The 22,347-nt window shown below is 41.1% G+C and overlaps 1 protein-coding gene and 1 non-coding gene across 6 annotated transcripts in view; one reads left to right on the top strand and one right to left on the bottom strand.

Moving 5' to 3' along the window:
- ankrd11 (ankyrin repeat domain 11) overlaps positions 1-22,347 on the bottom strand; it is a 171,110-nt gene that overhangs the window by 101,216 nt on the left and 47,547 nt on the right. Inside the window, exon 1 of one of the 5 annotated variants that reach the window (XM_048546264.2) lies at positions 13,194-13,309. The exons of the other annotated variants lie outside the window; for them this stretch is intronic. The gene's annotated coding sequence lies outside the window, so the exon portion shown is untranslated. Of the gene's footprint in view, positions 1-13,193; positions 13,310-22,347 lie in introns of those variants that run through there. 5 annotated transcript variants of the gene reach the window in all.
- On the top strand, positions 11,537-11,638 carry LOC125460118 (U6 spliceosomal RNA). Its single transcript, XR_007249183.1, has one exon. It is a non-coding gene; the product is annotated as a U6 spliceosomal RNA (small nuclear RNA).

Below are 22,347 nucleotides of genomic sequence, written 5' to 3'. Positions count from 1 at the left end.
CATGTTCGGCTGTTAGAATTTTCCTTGAATTTTTTTAACCATTGCAACTGTATCATGAAAACACCAAATATGGTATTTAGTTTGCAAAAAGTTAAAAAACATTAGTATCACGCAAACAGGTTTTATCGACAATGAACTTCTAACTTTTAAATTCTAAGCACAATAATTGCTAAAGAATAACTTTACATATAGTAGAAAATATTTCAAGTTTCCTGTTTTTAGTAAAAAGCCATTCTATTGCTGAGCTGCTGAGTGGAAGCAACTATTGTGCTTTCTAAGTCAGATGTATTTGGGGCACAGCAATTCACTGACTTAATCACAAAATATTCCTCTCCACCTCTCCCTATAGTCACAATAATATTTATCAGCCACTGGCAGTTGCTTAAACTTGTATTATCTTACAGCCTTGTCTTCGAAGAATGACTAAATGCTCCTAAATATAACTGTGAAAAAAGTGTAGCTATTCTAGCAAGAACACAACTTCAAATTGTGATTTATGGTACGTGAAGATTTGCTGATACATGATATTCCACTGTTAAACTGTCACCATGAGAATCATGCTGCAGCAACACACTAATCAAAGCAAATGAATGGCAGGCAATGGGATCCAGATTGGTTTTCTCAGATGTTTGTCTTAAAAATTTGTACTAAATAATAATTTGGTAGTACAGAATGCGTATTTTGAGAAGAATAAAAATTCACAGGTTGTATCAAACAGCACATCTCTCCAGTCGCTCACAAGCACAGCACTGAATGTATGTCATCAACTCACACTTACAAAACTTGCAGAGTATTCAACATTGGATGAGATTCTACATTTGACAACATTGTCTTAATAATCCTGGGTGAGTGAAGAATTACACCGGTTAGTCAGGTCTACAGTGTGGTACACGGATACACTACAAACCAAATATATCAATGTACGAGGTCCTATTCTTTGCAGGGAGAAAGAACATGTACATGCACTGTTTTAACACAATTAAACAGATGACAACCATTTACCAATTCAGTTCTTGGGGAAAGTCCTGACCAATCCACGTCAACTTGCCTTTCTTTATTCCTTGACGGAATGAGGGACTGCTGGTTTGGCAGCATTTATGACCCATCCCTCTTTGTCAATCAGCATTATTGGTGCATTCTCCACGTGAATACCTCTATCAGAGTCCACCTGTCTACCAATTGCATTTTCCTCTCATGCAGTATGAATTTTGGTTTTTTTCTTTGAATTGGATTCTTACAAAATATGCTAATACGACTACATGATGCAAAGCTTCAACATAGCGCGCATTTTTCAGCAATACACAGTACATTTAGCTGGATAAAGCTGTTGACTGCATGGACAAACAGCACAAAAGCAATAAAATATTATCTAGGACAATAGTCTGAAATAATTTGGGAGATAACACAGGGAATCCATGTTGAAATAGGTGCTGAAATTGTAAATCTCCTAATCAATCTACAACACATTAATGCATAGATTAGGCGGGAAACAGTAATCAGAAGAATCCAGGCATAGCTGCAAATTACAGCATTTTTAGCTTGCACCATGCCATTGTTAACTTGACAAAAACAGCAGCATATTTAACTGTCCCATAATTCAAAGTTACAGTACTGCCACATGTAATTTGCTACCGGCAAACTAATTAATTTCTTTTACCAATCACAGAATTGTAAACAATTGCCAATTAGAATTCCTTGTGAAAAATAAAGACAATTTTAAGAGAGGGCTTCATTTTGTTAGAACTGAAAAGTTATTTTTAAAATTTGTTACACTGAAGGAAAAAAAAGCACTTCTGCCTGTGTGTCTGGGTTTTGTTAATCCAGTCGTTCTTTCTCTATTTCCTCTCCTGAACTACATTTTGTCTAAAATTCATGCACTTTTATTCATCCTTTTCCTGTTTTTGGGCAGTGGGTATAGATGGCAAGGCTAACATTTATTCCCTTTTACTAACTGCCCTCAAGGCTGAGATATACCTAACAAAGATGACGTTTCAGGGTGGTGACTCAATCTATTGCAACCAATGGTTCACTGAAACACAAATGCCATTTGAAGTTGCTCGATCGGTTCGGAATTGAGCTGCACACAATACAATTCTGGATATCAGAATAAAAACAGGACTTTGTCTCCATAGTACGGCACCACTCCTGCCCAGTACTGTAACAGACAGTTCATCTGCAATGAAATCGATAAAGGTGACATCAAATAGGTTTTTCTTTTATGTTGGCTTATTGAGCACCTGTGGGAGGGCCCACTAACAGTTATACCCTTCACGGCAAACTCAACTTTAACAGTCATTATGTTACGATGCTATTCTTCATGATAGATATTGAAGGCCCTCACCCAAAGTGCATTCTGTGCCAGAGTTGCCCTCAGTGCTTCCTTCAAATGTCTTGCTACATGAATGAGAATAAGCTCATCAGCAGAGGTTCCCTTGCCCATGGTTTATCTGATGACCTGAGTCTCCATGGGGCTCCAGAGTGCAAGCTGAGGACTCCCAAGGAATGGTGGTGATTGACAACAAGATAAAGAAGACTATAAGATATAACAACTGCAGAATTCAGCCCACTGCACCCGCTCCGCCACTGGATCATAGCCAATATGTTTCTCAACCCCATTTTCCTGCCTTCTCTCCATAAGCCTTGATCCCCTTACTCATCAAGAACCTATCTGTCTTAAATACACTCAATGACTTGGCCTCTTTCGCCTTGTGTGGGAACACTTCTCACAGATTAACCATCATCCGGTTGAAGAAACTTCTCCTTATCTCAGTTTTGAAGGGTCACCCCTTCACTCTGAGGCTGTACCCTCAGGTTCTCCCCTACTTTCTACAAGTGGAAATTGTAAGCTTAGTCAAAAGGAAGCATATGATAGGTCTAGGCAGCTACAAGTTAACAAAGCCCTTGAGGGGTATTGAAAAATTCAGAAGGAACTTAAACACTGAATTAGGATGGCCATGAAATGTCTTTAGCAAACAGGGTCAATACGAATCCAAAGGCTTATTATGCAAATATTAGATGAAAGAGAGTAGCAAGAGAAAGAGTAGGCCCACTTAAACACAAAGGAGGGAAGTTATGTGTCGAGCCACAGGAAGCAGAAGAGATCCTGAATGAGTACTTGTGTATTGGTATTCACCAAGGATAAGGACATGACTGATGTTGAGGCCAGGGGTGAGTATGTGAATATTCTAGAGAATGGCAATATGTTTAGGCAGGAAGTTTTGGGTATCCCAAATTACATTAAGATAGACAAGGCTCCAGTGCCACATGAGATCTATCTCAGGGAGGCAAGGGAAGAAATAGCTGGGGCATTAGCAGATATCTTCACATCCTCTTTGGCCACAAGTGAGGTTCCAGAGGACTGGAACTTAGCCAATCCTGTTGCCTTGTTTAAGAAAGGAAGCAGGAATAATCCGGGAAATTATAGGCCAGTCAGCCTGACATCTGTGGTGGGGAAGTTCTTGGAGAAGATACTGAGGGACAAGATATATGCACATTTGGAAGAAAATGGACTAGTTAGTCACAGGCAGTATGGTTTTATATGGGGAAGGTCATAACTCACTGATTGAATTTTTTTGAAGAGGTAACAAAGATAATTGATGAGGAAAAGGCTGGAGATATAATTCATCTCTATTTTAGTGAGGCAGTTGACTTTGGTATACAAACTAAAATCACATGGGATTCTGGGTGGGCTGCCTAGATGGATACAAAACTGGCTTGATCATAGAAAACAGAGAGCAGCAGCGGAAAGGTGCTTTTCAGAGTAGAGAACTAGTGCTGTTCCATAGTGATCAGTCTTAGGTCCTCTATTGTTTGCAGTATATATAGATGACCTGGAGGAAAATGTGAATGATCTGATTCATAAGTTTGCAGATAACACTAATATTGGAGGAGTTGCTGGTAGTGCTGACGATTGTGAAAGGATAAAACAGGATACAGATAGATTGGTGACTTGGGCACAGAAGTGGCAGATGGAGTTTAATCTAGATAAATGCAACGCATTTTGGAGTATCAAATTTAGGCGTGAATTATAATTTAAATAGCAGAATCCTTTGGAAAATTAACATACTGATAGATCTGGGTGTGCAGGTCCACAGTTCCCTACAATTGGTAACACAAGATGGCCAACATGATTTACGCAGTCACATGGCATGCTTGCCCTCATTGGTCAAGACATGGAGTACAGGAGTTGGAAAACCACGTTGCAGCTATATAAAACCCTGTGCTCCTGAGATGCTGCTTGGCCTGTTGTGTTCATCCAGCTTCACACTTTGTTATATGAAACCCTTGTTAGGCCACGTTTGGAGTACTGCGTGCAGTTGTAGTCAACACACTACCAGAAGGATGTGGAAGCTTTGGAGAGACTGCAGAGTTTAGGGGATATGTGCAAGGGAAGTTTTTCATGGAGAGAGAGGGGTAGGAGCCTCAAATACACTGCCAGAAGAGGTGATGGAAGCAGGCACGTTGGTGGCATTTAGGAGGTATCTGGATGGTTACATGAAAAGGGAGGGAAGAGTGGGATGTGGACCAATTAAGGCCAGAAGGTTTGTTTTTAAGTTTAGTTCGGGCATAATGATAGGCACAGGCTTGGAGGGTTGAAGGTCTGTCTGTTCCTGTGCTGAACTTCTCTTTTGTATTTTGGCTCATAACACGGGGAAGCGTCTGCATTGGCCTTCTCACATGCAGACACATTAGCCTATACTACCATTAACAAGGCTCATAACAAACGATTATTTGAATTCATTACATTAAAAAGTTCAGTAAATGTGGCCATCATGCTGTCACCTCATCATAAAATCAAAACTCAGCTCAACTCTTTCACCTCACCTACACTGGCCTACGTGATCACTATGCTTGAGAATTAGTGCCGTTATGCCTTAACAGCAGTCCTAAAAACTTTCCCACCAGCAGACCATATTGGAGGGCAAAAGATTATGCAGACAAATTCCTAGTCCCATCTGCCAGTGCAAAGAAAACTCAGTGGAATCAATGGAAAGAATGGTGCTGTTATTCACTAGACATCAATGGAGTCGGTGTCTGGTTTCGAGCTTGAAAGCTTCACTTTAGGCTAGGCTTCACATTAACTCTGATTCCTCATTAGTTTACAGCTCCACAAACATAGTTTTGTATCTCAGTTAAAGTCTTGCTTGTTAAACTATATTGCTGTTGTTCGCACTAATGACGATGTGTACTACACATACGTTACGTAAAGTCAAGAAAGTGGTGGGGATTAGGACTTTGGCCTGATTTCTCATATGATATTGGCCATGGCATTACGCACTAAGCAACATGCATATTGGACTGTGTGACAAACCACACAGAGAACCACTTCCGTAGAAAGTCACATAAGAGGGTTGGCTCTTGCTAGAGACGTTCAAATCCAGAGAATTTTCTTTTTAAAAAAAATCCTTACTTTCAAATTTCTTAATACTTTTCTGGTACTTTGCAACCTCATATCACACCAACAACTTCTTCAACTCTGATATAACACCATCTTAGAACCAGGCCAGGAACAACAATCAGAATTCTGCTCTTCAACTGCTAGTCAGCAGGAAGCTGTCGGAGGGTGGAGCAGCAGCAACAAAGTGCACGTAAACTGACCGGAACTTGGCGATCTGGCCTAGTTGGCAGGAAGTTGTCAGATGGCAGAGGAGCAGCAACGGAGTGAATATAAACCTGCCAGAGCTCAGGGCACATTGCCGCTGCAAGAAGAAACTGGAGTGACATCACAGGGAGGGTGTGACCTGATGAGTGCAGATTTCCTGACAGCCAAATTTGAAAAAGAAGTGTGAGGAAGTATCAATAAATTTAATTAACTCAGTAAAGTAATTAACTAAGTAGAAATGGCTGGGTAGGTGATGTGTTGTAGTTGTATGATGTGGGAACTAGGTGATCCCATTGTCAACAGCGGTAGCCATATTTGCAGCAAGTGTCGGTTGCTTGGTGAACTTGAGCTCAGAGTTGATGAGCTGGAATCTGAGCTTCAAACACTGCGGCACATCCGGGAGGGGGAGAAGTACCTGGACGCTGTGTTTCAGGAGGCAGTCACACCTGGTAGATTTAAGTTTTTCAAATTTCATTAGTGACCAGGGACAGCAGGAAGTGACTGCAAGCGAGGCAGGTAGAGAATTCCTGCAGTCAGGCACAGAAGAGCCTCAGCTCTTGATCTTGCCCAACAGGTACGGGGTACTTGCTCCCTGTGTGGATGAGGAAAAGGATGTGTGGATGCAGGGCAGATGAGCCAACTTACAACTGCACTGTGGTTTGGGAGGCCATTCAAGAGGGAGGAGCAAAAAAGACAAGTGGTATTTGTTGGGGATTCTATAACTAGGGGAATAGATAGTATTCTCTATAAGCAGGATCAAGAGTCCCATATTGTCTGGTGCCAGGGTACACGATATCTCTGATCAACTTGACAAGATATTGGACAGGGAGGGGAGAGATCCAGTTGCAGTGGTCCACACTGGAAGAAAACAACATAAGCAAGACTAGGAAAGAGGTCCTGTTCAGGAATTGTCAGGAGCTAGGAACAAAATTAAAGAACAGGTGCTCGAGTCATAATCTCCAGTTTACTGCCTGAGCCACCTCCAAATTGGCATAGGGACAAGAATATAAGAAGTAAACACGTGGCTAAGAGAGTGGTGTGGCAAAGAGGGGTTCCTTTTCATGGGCACTGGCATTAGCATTGGAACAAGTGGGTCATGTACCGCAGGGACGGTCTCCATCTGAACTGAGTTGGAACCAATGTTCTCGCAGAAAGGGTAAATAGGCTGGTCAACAGGATTTTAAACTAGAAAGTGGAAGGGAAGGGTAAAACATGCCCCAGTGTCAAACAAAGCAGCAGGTTAATATCTGTAGGTGTAGATTCAACTGTGTGGTAAAATGAAAAGAAATGACAGGAAAAGAGAACTCAGGAGAGGTTATTAAGGTCCCTAGCTCACACACACAGATAGGACAGAGTGTTTGGAAATGGGAAGGAATCAAACTTCAAGCACACTGGATAAACGAATGACAATGAGAAGACATACAGTTAATACAGGACCGAAGATGTTATACCTGAATGCACACAGTAGAAGTTAAATGAGTTTGTGGCGCAGATCAAAATTGACAGAAATGATGTGGTGGGCATCACGGAGACGTGGCCGCAAGGGGATCAGGATTGGGAGCTGAATATCCAAGGATATACATTTTATCCAAAAGGTAGACAGGTGGGCAGAAGAGGTGGGGGTTGTGTTATTCGTAAGAAATGAAATTAATTCAATAGTAGGAAATGAAGATGGTATAGAATCTATGACAGTAGACTTGAGGAATCGTAAAACAGTTTAAAAAAAAATAGCTGGAGTTCTGTACAGGCCTCCAAACAATAGTCAGGAGCTGGGACACCAGGAGATAGAAAAGATTACTAAGAAAGGCAAAGTTACAGTGATCATGGGGGATTCCAACATGCAGGTGTGCTCAAAGTCAGGTTCATTGCAGATTGCAAGAAAAGGAAGGTCGATGAGATGACTTTTTGGAGCAGCTTGTGATGGAGCACTAGAGAACTGGCAATACTGGATTTAGTGTTGTACAATGAGGTAGACTTAATAAAAGGAGTTAAAGTGAAGGAACACTTAGGAGGCAGCGATCATAATACAATTAAATTTACTCTGCAATGTGAGAAGGAGAAGATAGAATCTGCAGTAACGTTATTACAGCTGAATGAAGGCAACTGCAGAGGCATGAGGAAGGAGCCTGGCAGAATTGACTGTGAGAAGCGCTGAGCAGGAAAGACAGTGGAACAGCAATGGTAGAGGTTTCTAGGAGTAATTCAGAAAACACAGCAAAAATTCATCCCTGGGAAAAAAAGGAGTTATTGTACAGGGAGGATGAGGCATCCATGGCTGACTAGGGAAGTCAGAGATTGCATAAAAGCAAAAGAGAGAGCATATAACGTGGCAAAGGGTAGTGGAAAACTAGAGGACTTGGAAGTTTAAAGGTCAACAGAGGGCAATAAAAAAATTAAATATAAAGGCAAGCTAGCCAGTAATGTAAAAGAGGACTGTAAGAGTTTCTTTAGACATTGAAGGGCAAAAACAGAGGCAAAAGTGAACCTTGGATTATTGGAAAATGATGCTGGAGATAATACTGGGAACAAGGAAATGGTTGAGTAACTGAATCATTGTTTTGTGTCAGTCTTCACAGTGGGAGACACAAGCCATATCCCAAAAATCCAAGAGAGTCATGGCGCAGAGCCGAGTATAGTGGCCATCACCAAGGAGAAGGTGCTAGAAAAACTGAATGGCCTGAAGGCAGATAAATCACCTGGACCAGGTGGACTACACCGCAGAGTTGTTAACGAGATAGCTGAAGACATAGTGGAGGTATTAGTGATGATCCTTCAGGAATCACGGGAATTAGAATTAGAATCCCTACAGTGTGGAAACAGGCCTTTCAGCCCACAAATCCACACTGAACCTGAGCATCCCACCTAGATCCACCCCCCTATAAACTACCTAATTTACACATCCCTGAACACTATGGGCAATTTAGCATGGCCAATCCACCTAACCGGCACATCTTTGGACTGTGGAAGGAAACCGGAGCACCCGGAGGAAACCCATGCAGACACGGGGAGAATGTGCAAACTCCACACAGTCGCCCGACGTTGGAATTGAACCCAGGTCTCTGGCGCTGTGAGGCAGCAGTGCTAACCACTGTGCCACCGTGCTGCCCAAAGAGTCAAGGAGAGTTCCAGGAACTAGAACATTGCTAACAAGGCACCCCTGTTTAAAAAGGGAGTAAGGCAATAAGACTGAAAATTACAGACTGATTAGCCTAACCTTGGTCGTGGATAAGATTCTGGAGTCCATTGTGAAGGAGGAGATTTCTGAATACTTGCAACTACATGGTGAAATAGGGCAAAGTCAGCACGGCTTCGTCAGGGGAGGTCATGCCTGACAAATCTGTTAGAATTCTTTGAGGAAGTAACCAGCAGGGTAGATCAAAGAGAGCCAACGGATGTTGTCTATTTGGACTTCAAGAAGGCCTTTGACAAGGTGCCACACAGAACTCTGCTGAGTAAGATAAGGGTACATGGCGTTAAAGGCAAGGTGTTAACATAGATAGATGACTAGCTGCCTGGGAGAAAGCAGAGAGTGGGGTTAAAGGGGTCTTTCGCAGGATGGCAGCCGGTGACAAGTGGTGACCCGCAAGGGTCAGTGTTGGGACCACTACTTTTCACTTTATACATTCACGATCTGGATGGAAGAACTGAGGATATTCTGGCTAAGTTTGCAGATGATACAAAGATAAGCAGAGGAACAGGTAGTATTGAGGATGCGGGAGGCTGCAAAAGGATTTGAGCAGGTTAGGAGAGTGGGCAAAGAAGTGGCAGATGGAATACAACATGGAAAATGTGAGGTTTTGCACTTTGGTTAGAAGAATAGAGGTATGGACTATTTTTTAAATGGGGAGAAAATTCAGAAGTCTGAAGCAGACTTGGGAGTTGTGGTCCAGGATTCCCTCGGGGTAAACTTGCAGGTTGAGTCAGTAGTTCGGAAGGCGAATGTAACGTTGGCAGTTATTTTGACAGGACTTGAAAATAAAAACAGGGATGTACTTCTGAGGCTGTATAAGGCTCTGGTCAGGCCACATTTAGAGTATTGTGTGCAGTTCTGGGCACCATATCTCAGGAAAGATGTACTGGCCCTAGAGTGGGAGGTTCACGAGAATGGTACTGGGAATGAAAAGCTTAACAAAGGAGGAATGTTTAAGGACTCTGGGTCTATACACAATGGAGTTTAGAAGGATGAAGGGGGATTTAACTGAAACTTAGAGAACACTGAATGGCCTGGACAGACTGGATGTTGGGAGGAGGTTTCCATTGGTAAGAGAGACTAGGATTATAGGGCACAGCCTTAGAGTAAAGTAAAGAGAAGATCTTTTAGATTGGAGGTCAGGAGAACTTTCTTCAGCTGGAGAATGATGAATCTCTGGAATTCACTGCCATAGGACATCGATTCTATTTAAGCTGGAGATAGACAGGTTCTTGCTTTTCAAGGGGATCAAGGGTTATGGGGAGAAATTGAGAGTATGGGCTTGAGAAATTTAGCAGTCATAACTGAATGGTGCAGCAGACTCGATGGGTTGAATGGCCTTATGGTCTGAAAATCCCCCATTTTCAAGCCTTCTTTAAAAACTAGTCTTTCAACTAGATAACAAGGTGTAAAGCTGAATGAACACAGCAGGCCAAGCAGCATCAGAGGAGCAGGAAGGCTGATGTTTCTGGCCTAGACCGTACTTCAGAAATCTCAGATTCTCCAGGATCTGCAGTTCCTACTATCTCCTTTCAACTAGAGGTTTGATCACTTTCTCACCAGAAATCAGCAACCATTCAATTCTTGCTCTACCTATAAAAGCATTTTAGGAAGTTTGCTGCATTAAAGGCAGTGTGTAATTGTTGGATAATTTATTTTCCAATAAATTCTTTACAGAATTTGCTGCACAAAAATAAGCCACACTACGTGGCTACATACTCTGCTTAAATCACAATCTTAAATTTTCACCCAATGTGCTATCTATATCTACGTAAATTTTCTTATGCATTTTCATCATCATTATCTATTTATCTTCTTCTCCAAAGTTTTTTTTTGCTTTATTTACTCTGGGCATTTCAGCATTTTCCTTCAAGAAAAACAATCCCTAAAGATTGCAAATTCCATATCAATGCAGTCACAAACTTGGAGAATTGTACAATCAAGTGAAAATTAGAAAATAGATGAAAACTTGCAAAGATGCTTGCAAACCCTCAAGCCTGGCTGCTTAAAACCATATAGGAGAATTGACAGGCTGGCAAAGTTGAACAAAGTTGAGTAATTACCTGAAGGAAATGAGTAAATATTTACCTCCGCTGGACAGATTTCCACAGTCAGAGTGTATAGGTAGTGTACAGTTGACAAATATTAAGATTTTAAACACCAATTGAAGCAAGAAAAAGTAGGTATGATACACAAGAGCCATTCTGGTCCACCAAAAAGACAGAAAACTGCTATATGAACCTTCAATCATTTCCACACATCACTGTATCAGACTATCACCAAAATTGAACAATCTAGTACACCAGAACAATGCTGAGCTTCAAAACATACGTGAACGCTTGGAATGTACCATATCAACAGATGTCCCAAAATGTAAACATAGGCTTATCTAATTAACTAGTGAAGATTGGCTTAGTAATGCTTGAAAAGACTTCATTGTTTTCCTGTGAAACCTTACTTAAAACAATACTGTTGTAGATGCCCATCACCTGCAAACTGTACAGGCAGGAATACAAATATAATTTTAAAACTAATTAGCACTTTAAAGTTACATTTATGTTTTACAGATAAGAATGATTATATAGTGAACAGACCAGGAATGTCACCACTCATATTGTCCATAATTATATTTTCCTGAATGCACATGCTATACTTCAACCAGTGGAGGAAGCAAATATCAAACAGCGAAATGAAATAACACCAATTTAAATTGAACGAATTATATAAACATTTAGTCAGGACGGACACTTTGGCAGCAAATATCCTAAACTGGGCTGATACAGAGAAGATTGGCATGGCCCCTGCACAAGGATGACATGCAAATTTGTGAAGCTTTGGGGCCTCTTGTTGCACGGTGATAGTTTCCCTGCACCTGGACCAGGAGGCCAAGATTCAAGTTCCAGCTGCTCCAGAGGTGCGTAATATCATGTCTTGTCAGGTTCGTTAGAAAAATAGGTTAATTTTTTTAAAAAAGCGAAAAAAAAGTTTTATCTGCTAATAATGATCTTTCAAAATGATGAATACTGTTTCAACTACTGACACAAACTCAGTTTACACGATCAAAACATTTATTTCAAGAAAATGGCACTGACTGTTTGCCAAAGGTATCAAACACAATTTAAACTGCAGCTATCAATTCAAATCCAACTAGAAATTCTGCAGAAATTTCTTTATCCAAAGACAGGAACTCGGTACAAGTCATTAAAATACTTTAAACAGAAAATTAAACATGAAGGAGACGGGAATATATGGTTATGCCTATACAGTTCAATGTAAAAGGTGAGAAGAACTTGTGTAATCATACACACGAGCGTGGAGCAGTTGGACCAAATAGCCAGCTTCTATACTTTAAAATATGCAATTTTCAGGACAGCACAACTTAAATAGTCTCATGTGGAGCTAGCTTTTTCTGGGCTGTTAAACAACTGTACACATCTCATTCAAATGTAATACCATCCTCAGCACAGTGGTCCCTGGAACATCTGCCACAACAATGAGCCTTTCTCATCAGCCACAGAGCTGGACACCATCCAACCCTGTTAAAAGTTAACATGATAGCCTGACTGCCTCTTATACAAAGCCAGATCTTTATACCTTTTACATTGAAATCCAACTGACTTATTGCATTCTCCATTCCAAATTCAGAAGCAAAATAAATTACCAATTTTTACTGTATTTTCTTTGACCAAAATGTGCCAACTTCTGCAGTGCTTCCAATACATTCATTTAGCAATGCTATCAGTAAACAATCATGTACACTTACAGTTATCTCAACATTGCTGAAGAATTAATTAGAAAATCTAAGAACAATAGCTTACACAAAGCATGCTTCAAGAAACTGAGGACATTTTTTCCAAACTCACCAGTTCACTTTTGGTGATGATGCAAAGTACCAACAATATCTGATTTCTTTCTGTGGAGTTTCACTTTCTATAGAGAAATTTTCCAGTCATCAGAGTTATTCTTGGAATCACAAAGAATAAAGCATGAACATTTTTATGTTTGTCGATCTGATATTCTGGCATATACAGTCAATATCACTTACTATATCACTGCCTCTGGAGTCTTGGCAGACAACCTACTCGGTAAATAGAGCAATAAAAAGTTCCTTCAAATCACCTTTTCAAGAGCAAACAGGTTTCACCCTGAACTCAGCAAGGAGATTTTTATTCTGTAATGAACACCCATAGGCAAAACTTCCTTCCTAACAGTATTGTGGGTAGAGCAAATGAACTGCAATAGCTCCAAAAGGCACCTCATCACCTTCTCACACTGCCCTAATAGCCATGCCCACACACCATGAATGAATCAGAAATGGTTAATTCTGGGCCCAATAAAGTGTGACAGGTAAAGGCATACAGAGCTGAGAAAATTGTTAAGTCTTTGTTAAACAACTCTTACCTTTGACAGGAAGCAACAGACATGCCAAACTCTGGGCGCTGGGGCTTCTGCTTCATGACTACTGGCATGGCATTAATACCATTGACTGCACAGTTCGAACCCTCCAGACTGTACCAAAGACAGGTGATTAAGGAATAAAAGATTAGAAAATTGTCTGCATTTCTCAATATGGTGGCGTCTCCACCATAATGAAAATTCTGCAGATACCTTCCCAGAAATTTAGAAATATAGCTGACTTGATTTCCTTTTCCTGACTTAACTGTGAAACACATGGAATGATTAGTGCCTGGATAGGTTTATTGGTCACCACATGGAACAGGTCTGGGGTTTTTACAACTTTTAAACATTAGCCGCATTCTCACGGTAGTCTTGGTTGCTTTGGCATGTATAGCTGCCTCACTTATCAGAAGTCAACAGTTAAAACTGCTTTTGATATAAATACTTAAAATTACACAGTGAGCTAAACTCATTTATTTGTAAAACACTAGCTTACAACTTAAAATTTCAACACTGACATATTAGCACCAATATTTTACAAAAGACTAATAATGTTTTCACCCAATATGTTTTATTTTTCTATTGTACTCTTAGCTCATCGCAAGAGAACATTTAGAACAGTATTAGTAACTTAATACTATATGCTGGTCCTCCACAACTAAAAGCATGCTCATGAGACACAACCAAGTTTGGAATGATGACTGTTAATTCCTTTGCTGGACATTTTACACAAATAGAGAGGGCCGAAATTTCTTATACCTACCATTATGATTCCTGAAGTTTGGGCTGCAATATAGATTAGAGTACAAGGATGTATTTGATCTTCCATTATTTGTGTTCCTAAAATGGGAGTCTCCCCCTAAGTGTTCAACCATTTGTAGATCTAGGTTGTATTAGCTCAATTTTCATGAATAATTGATCTCACTACAATCTTGGGTCACATCAGGGCTACACTACGACAGCATAGTATGTTACTTTTCTCAACAGTACGTGTAATTTTCATTCGTATATCTTATTTGTTGTTTATAATCTAGACCTTTTTATAGATTCCCCTGCTGGTTTGACTTGATGTATTTTCCTTCTTGTTGTCATGGTTATGACTTATTGTTGTCATGGTTATGATTTACTATCCTACATCCCGCTGCCTTACAGTCCTTTTTAACTGCTTTTGTCTTAATTTTCCAGCATGTATCGACTCCCTTGAATCTGGGTGATTTTACCAATCATTCTGCAATTTACTACAAATTTCATTCAGTTGATTGGCCTAAACTAGAAATGGACATCATACAAACTTTGTTTGCTAAAACAAGGAAGCAATATAAATGGTACTTAAGGTCATCATTCACAAAACTTTGCAGGGCAGGGCTTAGAGACCGCGCACCAAAAACAGGAGCACTATCTCTTCATGCTGATCAGCCGCATTTGGGGCCATACTTGTTTTGCTTGGCTATGCTGGGGTGTATGCAGTTTCATCCAATACTGACATCATTGGCACGCATATGTTTTGCGAGCCCTCCCTGCTGCCTCCAGCTTGCCTCCTTTCCTGGGTTCACAACTGTCCCCTCTCCTGAACTGCAGTTCCCATTTCACAACAATTTACTGATCCACCCTCACCAGTGTTTGTTTATCCTTGGTTCAAAATATTCCCCAAAGGGTTTTCTTTCCTCCTTCAATTAGAGACACTCCTGAAAGCTTGTAGTGTCTGCTGTTATTTTCAGAATGTGCTGCTCTAATCCGCCTCACTGTGGTAGTGCGCTGGAAATCAAGATGAACACTGCCTGGAGGTGTCATAAAAATTTAACATTATTCAACAAACTAAACAAAGGCCTTTGTTTGATTGATGATAAAATGTGAGGCTGGATGAACACAGCAGGCCAAGCAGCATCTCAGGAGCACAAAAGCTGACGTTTCGGGCCTAGACCCTTCATCAGAGAGGATGTTTGATTGATGGATTTAGATTGACAGAAAACATAGACCAAGTTTCTGTACTTTACACGAACCATTTATTACAAACAGGCTGTAACCACAACTGAAAACAATTATGAACTATCTAGATTGGTCTATGAGTTAAAAATCTAGTCCCCTTTCAAAAATACCTAGGCATAAAAACACATTAGTGCTATAGATGGAGAGGAGCAAAAAAAAAGAAAAACATTTCAATGGCACCAGTCCTCACGATCTGATGAAGGAGTTTGTTTTGCTTCCAAAGTCCTTTACACAGGAACACGAGTAGTAGGAGGCTATTCATCCCCTCTAGAGCGCTCAACTTAGTGAAATCACGGCTGAACAGGTCTAACTTCTTATAACTGCCATCGCTTAATAGCTTTGCTTAAAAATTTATCTGTCTCAGATTTAGAATTAATAACTGACCCAGCATCCTCTGCTGTTTGCGAACGAAGAGTTCCAAGTTTCTACCATTTCTTGTGGGTAGAAGTGCCTCCTAACATCTCTTGTGAATGATCTGGCTCTAATGTTCAGACAATGATACCAAGTTCTAGAATCCCCAACTAGTGGAAATAATTTTCTAAACTTTTATTTGGGTTCTTTCACTTCTTCCCATTGGGCACAACCAGCCCCAAGTCTCTAACTCATTGATTAAGAGCAATAATTTACAGCAACTAGTGGGAGAAGACAATTTGCTTCTTTTAGCTTCAGGTATTTTACTGGATAGAGAGAAACAGGCATATTGCCTCCCTTTTCAGAAGTCCTAGGGCTTCTTGTACCATTCACACCACAAGCTGCTCAGCTACCCAGTCAGACAGGTATTATCAGGGTGATGACCTTGGCCATCCACTGCTGATCTCATTTTCACGAATCAATCAGGAAAAGATTGCTTTGTTGTAAAACAGTCCTTTTCTCAACTCAGTCCACAACAAAACTAAATTAGAGAGATGTGGTCTTTACACCTTACAGTGCACTTTTTTAAAATTCATTCACTGGCTGAAGACATCCTGGCTAGGCCAGCATTTATTGCCCATACAGCAGTTAAGAGCCAATCACATTGCTATTGGACTGCAGACATGTGCAAGCCAGACTAGTCCAGCAACTGACAGCCAATGAATATAGAGTTTCATTGCAAAGGATCAAGACTAAAATATGGCAAATTGTCAGATTATAGGATATGAAAATTTAATGTTACTTAGTTCCTCAAACCAAAGTTTTCCAAAAGATAATTTGTTATTCATGATAAGACATGATATGCAAAACTAATGCTGCATATTTGCATGTGTTTAAAATAAACACTGATACAGGACCAGTACAATGAGTCGAAGTGTTTGTCTAAGTAATACCATGGCCCACCGAACAGGAAGATCTCAGGTTTGATCTACACCAGGTTCACAGTTAGCTCTTCTTAGTTACATTGAATAAACCTGACAACACTTGAAGAACAGAGAAATGAGTCAGAGGATTATGCCACGGTGACTCAATAAAATCGAGATAGCGGGCACAAATCAGGAAATAGTGCTCAGTCATGAAAAGCACATGGTGGAATTTTCTGCCAATATTTACTGTCAAGGCAGATACAGATGGAGATATCTTGGGAATCAAATGGCTTTTAGAAAGAGATAGGGAAGGCAGAACAAAATTGCATTTTTAACCTGTAGTGAAGTTTTCAGAATAGACAAAGCATCCATGCACTTTGAAATCACAAGACTGGCCTATTTGAGCATCTCCATACAAATTGAAAAAAATTAATTTTTCAAGAATTTTAAGGGAGAACTCAGTCTCTTTCAAAAGATTATTTTGAATAGGAAGTACTGCCATTTATGCATTGTTTCTTTCAAACTTGTGTGGTCAACTAACAAAACAGGTTTTTTTAAGTTATTCTGGTGAGAAACATGAGAATCACAGAGAGAAAGCTATGTTAGAATTTGGTTGGAGAGAACCTCCAGCAATGTTTCAACAGGTCATTTGTGGCTCATTACAAATTTAATCCAAATATTTACATGTGGTCAGGTTTTTGACACAGGAAAACGAAGCAGTGCTTACATTCTTGCACAAGATGCTTGAAACATTTTGCCCAAGCAAAATATGCAGCACCTAGCTGACAAATTACATCTTAATAAATATTTTGAAGACTTGAATCAAAACATTTCACAGGAAAAATACTTAAATTGGGTCTTCTGGTACAAACCGAAAACAAAGAGTTGTTTGTCCTTCAGATTTAATGCAGCATCCAGAACAACTCATTTGACTCTGCTGGAAAAGTTCAGCAGGTCTAGATACATCCGAGAAGAAAACATCAGATTAATGTTTTGGGTTCGGTGACCCTTCTTCAGAACACCTTTAGTTCTGAGGAAGGGTCACTGGACCCAAAACATTAACTTTAATGTTTTCTTCACAGATGCTGCCAGGCTTGGAGCTTATCCAGCAACTTCTGTTTTTGTTCCTGATTTGCAGCATCCACAATTCCTTCAGTTTTCATTTGACTCTGCATTTGTTTCAAAACATGTACTGAATCAAATCCCCCAAATATTTTTTTTAAAGATGGATTTTAATTCAATGCGGCTTTTGGAATGAAAACAGTTTCGAAATTCAAAGACAACTTTTTTGCAGGGGGGGGGGGGGGGAGAGAAATGGAGAAAAAAAAGTGTGGGGTGAAAAGGCACCTGCCATTCACCTTAACCAAACCCCCCATTATTATATAAACCTCTAAAACGTCACCTCTCAACCTCCAACGCTCCAGTCAAAAAACGTCTCACACTATCCAGCCTCTCCTTATAACTTAATCCCTCCATTCTTGGCAACATCCTGGTAAATATTTTCTGGAATTCTTTCCAGCATTTTTTAAAAAATTCATTTCGTGGGATTTGGGCATCTCTGGCCGTCCAGCATTTACTGCCCATGCACTAATTCAGGCAAGTACACCATTGCACATTAAAAACTGAAAGAACTACAGATGCTGTAACTTAGGAACAAAAACAAGGTAGCTGGAAAAGCTCAGCGGGTCTGGCATTATTGATGGAAAAAAAAAGAAATCAGTTAACGTTTCGGGTCCAGTTCAGAACCCGAAACTTTAACTCTGTTTTCTTCTTCATCGATACTGCCAGATCTGCTGAGATTTTCCAGCTACTTTGTTTTTGATTCATCACACTCCTGACTTGCGCCTAATAGTGGATGGACAGGGTTTGAGGAGTTAGGTGGTGGCTTACTTGCTGCAGTATTCCGAGTCTCTGACCTACAATCATAGCCAATGTGTTTATTTGGGGAGTCCAGTTGAGTTTCTGGTCAATGAGAACTCAAGGATGTTGCTAGTGAGGTATTCAGTGATGTCAAGGGGCAGTCGTTAGATTGTCTCTTATTGGACATGGCCACTTGTCAGCCCAAGGCTGGATATTGTGCAGATCTTGCTACATTTGGACACAGACTACTTCAGTACCTGAAGCATCACGACTAGAGCTGCACATTATACATATTCCCTCTCCTGACCTTATGATGGAGAAAAGGTCATTGATGAAGCAGCTAAAGATGGTTGGGCCTAGAACACTACACTAGAGAACTCATGCAGAGGTGTCCTGGAACTGAGATGACTGACCTCCAATAATCACAACCATCTTTCTGTCAGTTATAACCACCAGACAGTTCCTTCCTTCCCCCGCAACTCCCACTGATTCCACTTTGGCTAGGGGTCCATGATGCCATACTTGGTCAAATGCAGCCTTGATGTCAAGGACTGTCACACTCACCTCTCCTCTGGAATTCAGCTCTTTTGCCCATGTCTGAACCATAGCTGTAATCAGGTCAGGAGCTGAGTCTCCCTGGCAGAACCCAAACTGGGCATCACTGAGCAGGTGCTGCTTGATAACACCATTGATGACACCTTCCATCACTTCACTGACGATGGTTGGTAGACTCAGAGCAGTAACTGACTATGTTGAATTTGTCCTGCTTTTTACGTACTGGACATACTTGGGTATGAACCCAACAATGTGGAAAACTCCCCATGTCCTAAGTCAATTGGAGTAGCTTGGCTAGGGGAGCAGCAGGTTCTGTAGCTTAGGTCTTCAAGGCCCAAATCTTTTGCAGTATCCAGTGCCTCCAACCGTTTCCTGAAAAAACGTGCAGTGAATTGAATAGCTTGAAGGGTGTAATGCTGGGGACCACTGCAGTAGGCCGAGATGGGTCATCCACATGGCCTGCTGGCCAAAGATTGCTGCGAAGGCTTTGGCCTTATCTTTTGCATTGATGTACTGGGCTCTTCCACTGTTGAGGGCGGGGATATTTGTGGAGGCTCCTCCTCCAATGAGTGGTTTAACTGTTGACGACCATTCATGACTGGATGTGGCAGGACTGCAGAGCTTAGACCTGGTCTATTGATTGTGGGATTTCTTAGCTTTGTCTATCACTTGCTGCTTATTGTGTTTGGGATCCAAGTGGCTCTGTTTGGTGGTTTCACCAGGTTGATATCACATCTTCAGGTCCTGGTGCCGCTCCTGGCATACCCTCCTGCACTCTCCGTTGAACCAGGGTTGATCCTCTGGCTTGGTGGTTACGGTTGAGTGGAGATATGCTGGGACATGAAGTTACAAACTGTGGAGGAGTATAATTCTGCTGCTGTTGATGGCCCACAGCACCTCATGGGTGCCCAGTCTTGAGATGTTAGATCTGTGCCAAGTCTATCCCCTTTAGCATGATGACAGTATCACACAACATGATGGAAGTTATTTTCAATGTGAAGGCAGGACTTCGTCTCCACAAGGACTGTGTTGTGGTTGCTCTTACTGGTTCCGTCATGGACAGATGCATCTGCAGCTGGCAGATTGATAATGATGAGGTCAAGTATGTTTTTCCCTCTTGTTGGTTTTCTCACCACCAGCCGCAGACCCAGTCTCACAACTGTGTCTTTTTGGACCAGGCCGGTTCAAACTGGTAGCCATGCTGATGAGTGACTCTTGGTGATGGACATAGAAATCCACTCCACACCCGCTACCACAAGTAGATTTCATGCCCCTGCCTCAGTGCTTCCTCCACATGGAGGAATACCAATTCATTAGCTGAGGGAGGACACTCAATGGTAATCAGCAGGAGGTTTCCTCATCCATGTTTAACTTGAAGCCATGAGACTTGAGACTTCATGGGGTCCAAAGTCAGAGTCAATGTTGAAGACTCCCAGAACAACAACCCCCACCCCCCAATTATATACCACAGTGCCGCCAATTCTGCTGGGTCTGTCCGTCTTGTTGGTGAGATATCCAGGAATGGCGACGGTGGTGTCTGGGACATCGTCTGAGAGGTATGATTCTATGAATATGACTATGTCAGGCTGATGCTTGACTAGTTTGTGAGAGAACTCTGCAAATTTTGGCACTAGCACCTAGATACAGGGAGAAGGGCTTTGCAGGGTCGACAGGGCTGTTTCTGGTTTTGTGTTTTGTGGTGCCTGGTAATCCATCCGGTTTGATTTCTTTGAGACTTTGTAGCAACTGGCATAACTGAATGGCTTGCTGGGCCATTTCAGAGGCAATTAAGAGTCAACCACATTGCTGTGGGTCTGCAGTCACATATAAGCCAGACCAGGTGAGGGTGGCAGATTTCTTTCCCTGAAAGATATTAGCTTAACAATATCTTTCCTATAACAGGAAGACCAGACTGGACACAGTGCTCCAGAAGAGTACTCACCAACATCCTGTACAACCTTAATGTAACATTCCATACAGAGAAGGATTTCAACAAATTATAGAAGGACAATAACAACATTGGACAATGGGCAGATAATTAGCTTTAACATTCAACGCATATAAATAAGACTTGATACATTTTTGGGATGAAGAAGGGGTCACATATTATTTCAAAGGTACAGCAGGGTAGAGGATTGGAGGGATATATTCGGAGTTGCACAGAAAAAGGTTCTTCAACCGATCAAGTCTGTATTGGTTAAAAATGATCTAAATATTTTAATCCCATACCTTTGCATGTCTTGGCATTACAAGTGTACATCTAAATTATTACAGAACACATTAACACATGATAGGGTCCTTTGGTCCATGATATTGTGCCAAACATGATGCCAAGTTAGACTAATCCCTTGTCTTGCCCTTGGTCCATATCCCTCCATTCATTTGCTTATCTAAAAGTCCATGAAATGCCCCTGTCACATCTGCCTCCATCACCATGCCCAGCAGCATCTCCAAACAAGTACCACCCTTTATGTAAAAAAACTTGCCCCTCACATCTACTTGAACTTTCCCCCTCTCACCTTCAGTGCACACACCCTAGTATGAGACAGTTCAACTCTAGGAAAAAGATTCTGACTGTCAACCTTTTAGTGCATCTCAATTTTTAAGACTTCCATCATGTGTCCCTTCAGAGAAATCAATTTGAGTTTTTCTACCCTCTCATTGTAGCTCGTACCCTCTAATCCAGGTAGCATCCTGGTAAATATCTTTTGCAAAGCATTCCAGGTTTGTGCATCTCCAAAGCATTCACATCTTTCCTGTAATGTGGTGACCAGAGGTGAACACATTACTTCAAACATGGCCTAACCAAAGTCTTATAAAGCTGTGATATGACATCTAGATGCTTGTACTCCATTCCCTGACCAATAAAGGCAAGCATGCCTTATGGTGTCTTTACCACCCTATCTACTTCCATGGCCACATTCAGGGAGCAAAGAACTTGACCCCAAAGATTCCTCTGTACATCAGTGCTTTTCAGGATCCTGCTATTAACTGTATACCAAGAAATAAGAAACGAATGATCACCTCATTGGACGTGGGACTACAGATTTCTAATAGTGAGCAAGCAATTGAGAAACAAATTTTTAAGGCGATCTCAGTTATCTGTAAGAATAAAGGATGGTTACTGTAGGAGATTTTAACTTTGTGAACATAGGCTGGGATGGCCACAGCGTTAAGGGCTTGGATGGAGAGGAATTTGTTAAGTGCGTTCAAGAAAATTTTCTGATTCAGTACGTGGATGTACCTACTAGAGGAGATGCAAAACTTGACCTACTCTTGGGAAATAAGGCAGGGCAGGTGACTGAGGTGGCAGTGGGGGAGCACTTTTGGGCCAACTACCATTATTCTGTTTAAAACAGCGATGGAAAAGGATAAACCAGATCTAAAAGTTAAAGTTCCATATTGGAGAAACGCCAATTTTGACAGTAGTCGGCAACACATTTCTAAAGTCGACTGGGGCAGATGTTCACACGTAAAAG

Source organism: Stegostoma tigrinum, chromosome 16 (assembly GCF_030684315.1).
Source record: "Stegostoma tigrinum isolate sSteTig4 chromosome 16, sSteTig4.hap1, whole genome shotgun sequence".
NCBI classification, from domain to species: domain Eukaryota; kingdom Metazoa; phylum Chordata; class Chondrichthyes; order Orectolobiformes; family Stegostomatidae; genus Stegostoma; species Stegostoma tigrinum.
The sequence above is the reverse complement of the archived record's forward strand: the minus strand, read 5'-3'. Positions and strand labels throughout refer to the sequence as shown.